The sequence below is a fragment of the Bidens hawaiensis genome, unplaced genomic scaffold (genome assembly GCF_021521415.1).
Source record: "Bidens hawaiensis isolate Kalapana, Puna unplaced genomic scaffold, B.hawaiensis_p1.1 tig00022869_1, whole genome shotgun sequence".
NCBI lineage: Eukaryota > Viridiplantae > Streptophyta > Magnoliopsida > Asterales > Asteraceae > Bidens > Bidens hawaiensis.
Window position 1 is genome coordinate 228,672 of NW_027493565.1, and position 6,037 is coordinate 234,708.

A 6,037-nucleotide genomic window follows, 5' to 3' on the forward strand; every position below is an offset into this window, starting at 1 on the left:
CATTTAATCGAGCCGTTTCCATTTCCGGGTTCATTACACTCATATTTACTATCAAGTTTACAACTTTATCTTTCGTTTATACTTGATCTATTCTAGGTTCAAGTTTCAAGATTAAACGTGTATAAAAATGTAAACTTTAAATGGTCAAGAACATACCTTTAGTGCTCGTTTGGATCTCGTTTAACTTGTTTATGCACTCTAGATCTCGTGTAATAAAGATCTAATACCAACTAACGTTTAATCTCTATCGGATCTTGCTCGTTTCTCTCTCTCGGCCGCCGGCCGTATATGGTGGTGTGTGTTTTTGAGTGTGTAGAGATTAAGATGGAAATGAATGAGGGTTTAGGGTTTTAGGTTGGTTTAGGGGATATTTATATCCCTTAAAGCCCATGGACCTAAGACCCATTCCCATTTAACCCACATTAATTAATCAAAGTCCATGATCCGTTCTTTACTCGATATTAATTAATAACGCAAAATCACTAAACGTGACTTTCTTTATTTAACATTTGTTTTGGAGAATCCTCTTATTAGTTTTATGGAGAAATTAGCAGCAAAATCAAACATTTATAACATGTTAAAAGGTGCCAAAACAGATGTATATAGACTTTTAGTTACTAATTAGTGTAAAGAAATTGGCATGTGGTTGAGTCAAATCACATGATGAATCGTCTTCGATTCCATGAGCATAACCACATGAAAGGCGTCTACCAAGCTATGCCACTGGTACTGTCACACCCTCTGCTGCAATTAAAGATATAACGCATAAATGAGTTTCTAAGTTCTTATAATTTTGCTGGCTTTGAAATATGATACGGTTAAATAAGCTAACAATTTTAAACATGGATATACACCCAAAAAATAAGCGCTAAATGTCAACTCTGTTTAATCAAATGTTGTGTCAATAACAATTTACAACCAACTTTCAAAAGTTAAACTATCTACATGTCAAAAGCAACAGCAAATTAATAACCATAGCTAAAAGAAATGATTAGTTTTGGTTTTGCGCATGAGTTTGATTTGATTATGGGTTGGTTTTCTGTTTTTACCTTTCGGCCTAAACTTGTTAATCATTTTGTACTTAAATTTGGGCCATAAATTCATAACCCAAAATAATAATACTACACGGATTTTCCAATAAAATATAACATATAACAAATAATAAATGATTACACCATTACTCAAACAATAGTATAAAATAAATTATATTTGATAATAAATTAAGGAAGTTTGGATAAATATTTATTACATACCAAATATAAGAATTATGAGAGATTTTGAAGAAAGTATTAAACAAAAATGCAATACTTGTATATAGAGGTGGGCAAATAAATCGGTTAACCGAATCGACCCAAAATCGAACCGAAATCGAACCGGTTATAAACTGATTGTGTAGAAACCGGTTTGGAACCGATTGAAACCATATGTTCTGAACCGGATTGCCATTTTCCCCACCAAAAACCGGTTAAATAAACCGAAACTGGCCAAAACCGGGCAGAAACCAGCCGAAACCCGAACCGAAACCGATCGTAACATGGTAAAAAACGGTTTCAACCCGAACTGAAACCGATTATAAACCGGTTTTGACTTTTGTTGACCAAACCGAACCAGTTTCAACCCAAACCCCAAACCAGTTTTGAGTTTTAAACTGGTTTGTGCACCTCTACCAGTATATAGAACTATTGGGATTAACATAATCTTCACTCTCATCATGCAAGCAACAACAAACGGCACCCATGGTGATTACTTTATTGTACCAAAACTGAGAGGACTTAAGGCATCCATTTCAACCCATTCAAGTGGAGTATTTATATAATGCATAAATAGCATACAAATGTTAACGTGAAGTTGGTTACCTCATGATCTATTTCCTCTAATGTTATTAGGCAACTTCCAAACACAACTGTTAGAAATAAGAAATAATTATTGAGTTTCTGAAAGTGTATATAAATATAAACCTTATATAAAAACATTAATGGGAAAAATTATGATGTTAATATATACCAGCAAAACTAATATAAGATAAATCTGCCTTTCAACAAAACTTGTTATCATTATCCTCTTTCCAGATATGACATGGTTGCCCTGCTGTAAAAAAAATTAATAAATAAATAAATTAATAATAATAATAATCATAAAACTAAAATCATGTGAAACAAAATTTGCTTATCTAAGCATTTTCAGTTAAGTACTATCATCTCGAAATAATAGTTATTGTTCCCGCTAAATGTATTGGGTTTAAATTGTTATTGAGAATCAAAATACCCTAAATGGCCCCAACTAATAACTAAATAAAATTGCATCAAATTAGGTTGAAAATCATAATGAACATTATCTTTACTCATAAAATATGAAAATGACATTAATTCTAATATTATTAAACAGAGCCATCTAAATCTAAAAGACAATCTTGAACTGAAAAGTAATTGAGGGCAAATTCAACTTTTATGAAGTTATGATGTATTTGCATAATTCATATAACACGGTTATATGTGACCTTAAACACATGTGAACTCACTCTACATGATTTATTAAATATGTTCTGAAATTACATGTGGACTTACCTGAAGCACAACCGAGTATAAGTAAATATTTAGTTTTGAGAAGGTATCCGGTATCCCAATAATCACCAACAAAGTTCTAAGTTTTAACTTAGCATATACATCATCATCATCATCGTACTCAGTATATCCCACCAATAGCAAAGCTATGGTATGGTCTGAGGAGGGTAAGATGTAGACAGCCTTACCTCTACCCCATGGGGATAGAGAGGCTGCTTCCGGTGAGACCCCCGGCTCTATAGTAGTTTTGCATCAAGCCTTGGACATAAGGCACATAGCACTCAATCATCGGGACGTTGGCTGATCGGTGCATGTACCCTTGTCTTTCGGCTATCAACGCCACCACATGATGCATGATTAACCTTCCATCACTTTTAACGTAATTTTCACGAGATTAGTAAAATAACGTCAAAATTAGTGCAATGTTACTTTTGCCCACCCGAGGGTTCACACATATATACATTATATGCGCGCACCGCAAGCAGGGCACTAACTTAGCATATACATAATTTCAAATAAACATGTTTTATTTCATTACTTCAATTTGAGCTTTTAATTCTTTTTAAACTTAATAATTTAAACCCAAACTTCTAAAAGTAATTAAAGCTTTAATTTTTATTATTTTGGCAAAGCATTTATATGACCGTATTATAAGAGTCAGGTTCATACAAACCTCATGGGTCATATGACCCGCTTCGTTATATGAATCACTCACAGATAGCTTTACGCTATATGACTTGTATCAGGTGTTTGTTCAAAATATTTAAATCCAAGTCATAATATTTGAACCCGAGACATAATACCTTTATAACCAAAAGATATCCAGGTCATGCGACCGTGTATGTCAACAAACAGAGTTGTCCACAAATGTTATTACTATTTTCAAGCTAAAATAGAACCCACTAAACTTGAAATTTAAACCTTACCAAGTCCCTTAAGGCATACAATTAATATACTTGATGTGGACGCAATCTACAACGCATTTACTACGTTTTCGGTTGGGTCAGACCTGCAACCAAAACATGTATCAATGAAGTGATGTTTTCTTTTAACTACAAACACTGAAATTACCCTATTTTTTGTGTATTTCAAATCTATTTAAATCAAAAGACTAAGTCGCTAAACATATATTCAGAAAAGACGTGCATAATAATTGTAATCTAACCGACATGAAGAACTAATAGCAAGAGCTTACCTTAATTTAGGATATAGAAATTCTTAATTTCCATTCTTCGACTATTTAGATTTTGATAGGATCTGAGAAAACATTAAAACAAACAAAATCAAAACAAAAGAGCAGGAAATATAGATCGATATGAAGAAAACCAGTAGATGTAATACCTCAGCTAAACAACGTCCCAGCCAAGTCGTAGTTGCTTTCTACGTCCGATATCCCAACAATTGTCTTTAATTAATAATCAAATCATCCACAATCAAGAGAAAATATCCTACTATTAAAGGTCCTTATGAAATTAAAATCGACTCGTCCCTATTCATTTGCTTTCAAGAGTCAATTTCAAAGATGTGTCGATACAAAAACGCAAGAATCAAAAATCATTGTAACAAAACGTTTTGGGATTTATAAATATGGTTTACCTTCACAAATTATTTGGTTGTTTCATCTCTACCTCAAACTCGTATACACTGATTTGAATACCAAATTATAATGATCAGTATTTTATATCATTAGATAACACACCTTTGATTATACACAAACCCTATAACTCAAACCACAATAAGTAAACACAAATTGAAACCGTTAGGGTTTGTCTATTAAACTGAGCACAAACAATCAATAAAACTGGATTGTAAATTCGTGAAATTTATCAGACAATTAACTGACTAACCCTTAACCGATTGATCAAACAAAACTCGTAAAAACCCTATGATGTCGCCTAGGTTTGTTTAAGATTCAATGTTTAATGTTTGAATAGAACTAATAAATTGATAAATCAGATAATAAATACCTTTTAAATCACATGCTGAGTCTTAATCAGTTCCTGTGAATCAATTTCTAAGTTAAGAAGAGATGAACATCGTTAATATTAGAAATCCAATGAGAGAGACAGGGCACGAAGGAGATGAAGACGACGGCTTTAGGGCTTTTTGAGTGATAGGGTAACCCGTTTCAGCTAATCAGGTGGCGCCTAACCCGTCAGATTAAAACCGGGTTAAATTAACGAGAGTTATCCGCTCATAAATCGAGCAATCCGGTTGCTTTAGAGGAGGTGGGAAGCGATTTTTAAGTAGACAATTATATAGATAGTTAGATTAGATACTTTCAAACATCAACAAATATATGGAGTGTAATTATTTATTAAACAAAGTCTGTAGAATTGTATAGGGAGTTCAAAAAACTATCTAAAAATAAAACGGTGGTAAATAATGAGAAGTAACGCATAAGAGTATATGTAAAATATCAATTAAAAGCATATATTTCACTTATACATATTTATTTACTATATTACAATTACGATTAAAATTATTATTATTTTATCTCATAGCTTCCAATTTTGTCAATGGTTCACCAAGGCAATAGGCCAAAATATCACTATGATGATTAGTTGACCGATTTGTACACAATATATTATATATTCTTTTCATAAACACTTCATAATTCACACAACAAAAGAAACTTTAATTAATAGGAAAAACGTATAAGAATTATGATTGGTCATGACATCTAAATATATTGAAATATAAATACTTAAAATAATAATAAAAAAATCATTCTTGCAATCGTAAGGGCACATTTAAATGCAATAAAAATATATCAATTCAAATGTTACCCAACTACAATCTTCACTCAAACAAAATGCTCTTAATTTAAGTTTCATGGGATAGTAATATTTAACCATTAATCAATGTCTTAAATTTAGAGGACTATTAAATACCATTAAAGAAAACTATTAAACGAATATATCTCCTTTTAATTTACCATATTTAACGAACCAACAATTTTTCAGAATCAAGAAAGATTTATAAAAAATCACAATAAATCTTTTTCATAAAGAGATCATTCTTTATAAGTAGCTAAATCTCATTCTTTATTTGTAAAAAGATATATATGTGATTATAAACCGTAATAAACTCATTAACTTCCTTTTATTAATTAAACTGATTAAACGAATTATAAAATATAATATAACAAGAAAAACTCATTAATTCGCTTTAGAGATTTACTAAAAGTAAATAATATAAAGTTAAGTAAAATTTGATTGTCAACGTATTCATAATCGCATAAAAGTAAATATAATATAGGGAATCAAACTACTAGTTTGTGTTCATTCAGTTTCCTTTATAGTTTCTGTATGCAAAACCCAAGAACAAACAAGATGAGATATAATATAATAAGGTGTTTTGATTGTTACCTGAATGACGAGTAAAGACCGATTAGAATTTATACGGTATCCTAGTTTTACATGCTTTGATGAACTTCATGACTATGTAAGCCATTTTTGAAAGCAATTCGTGCT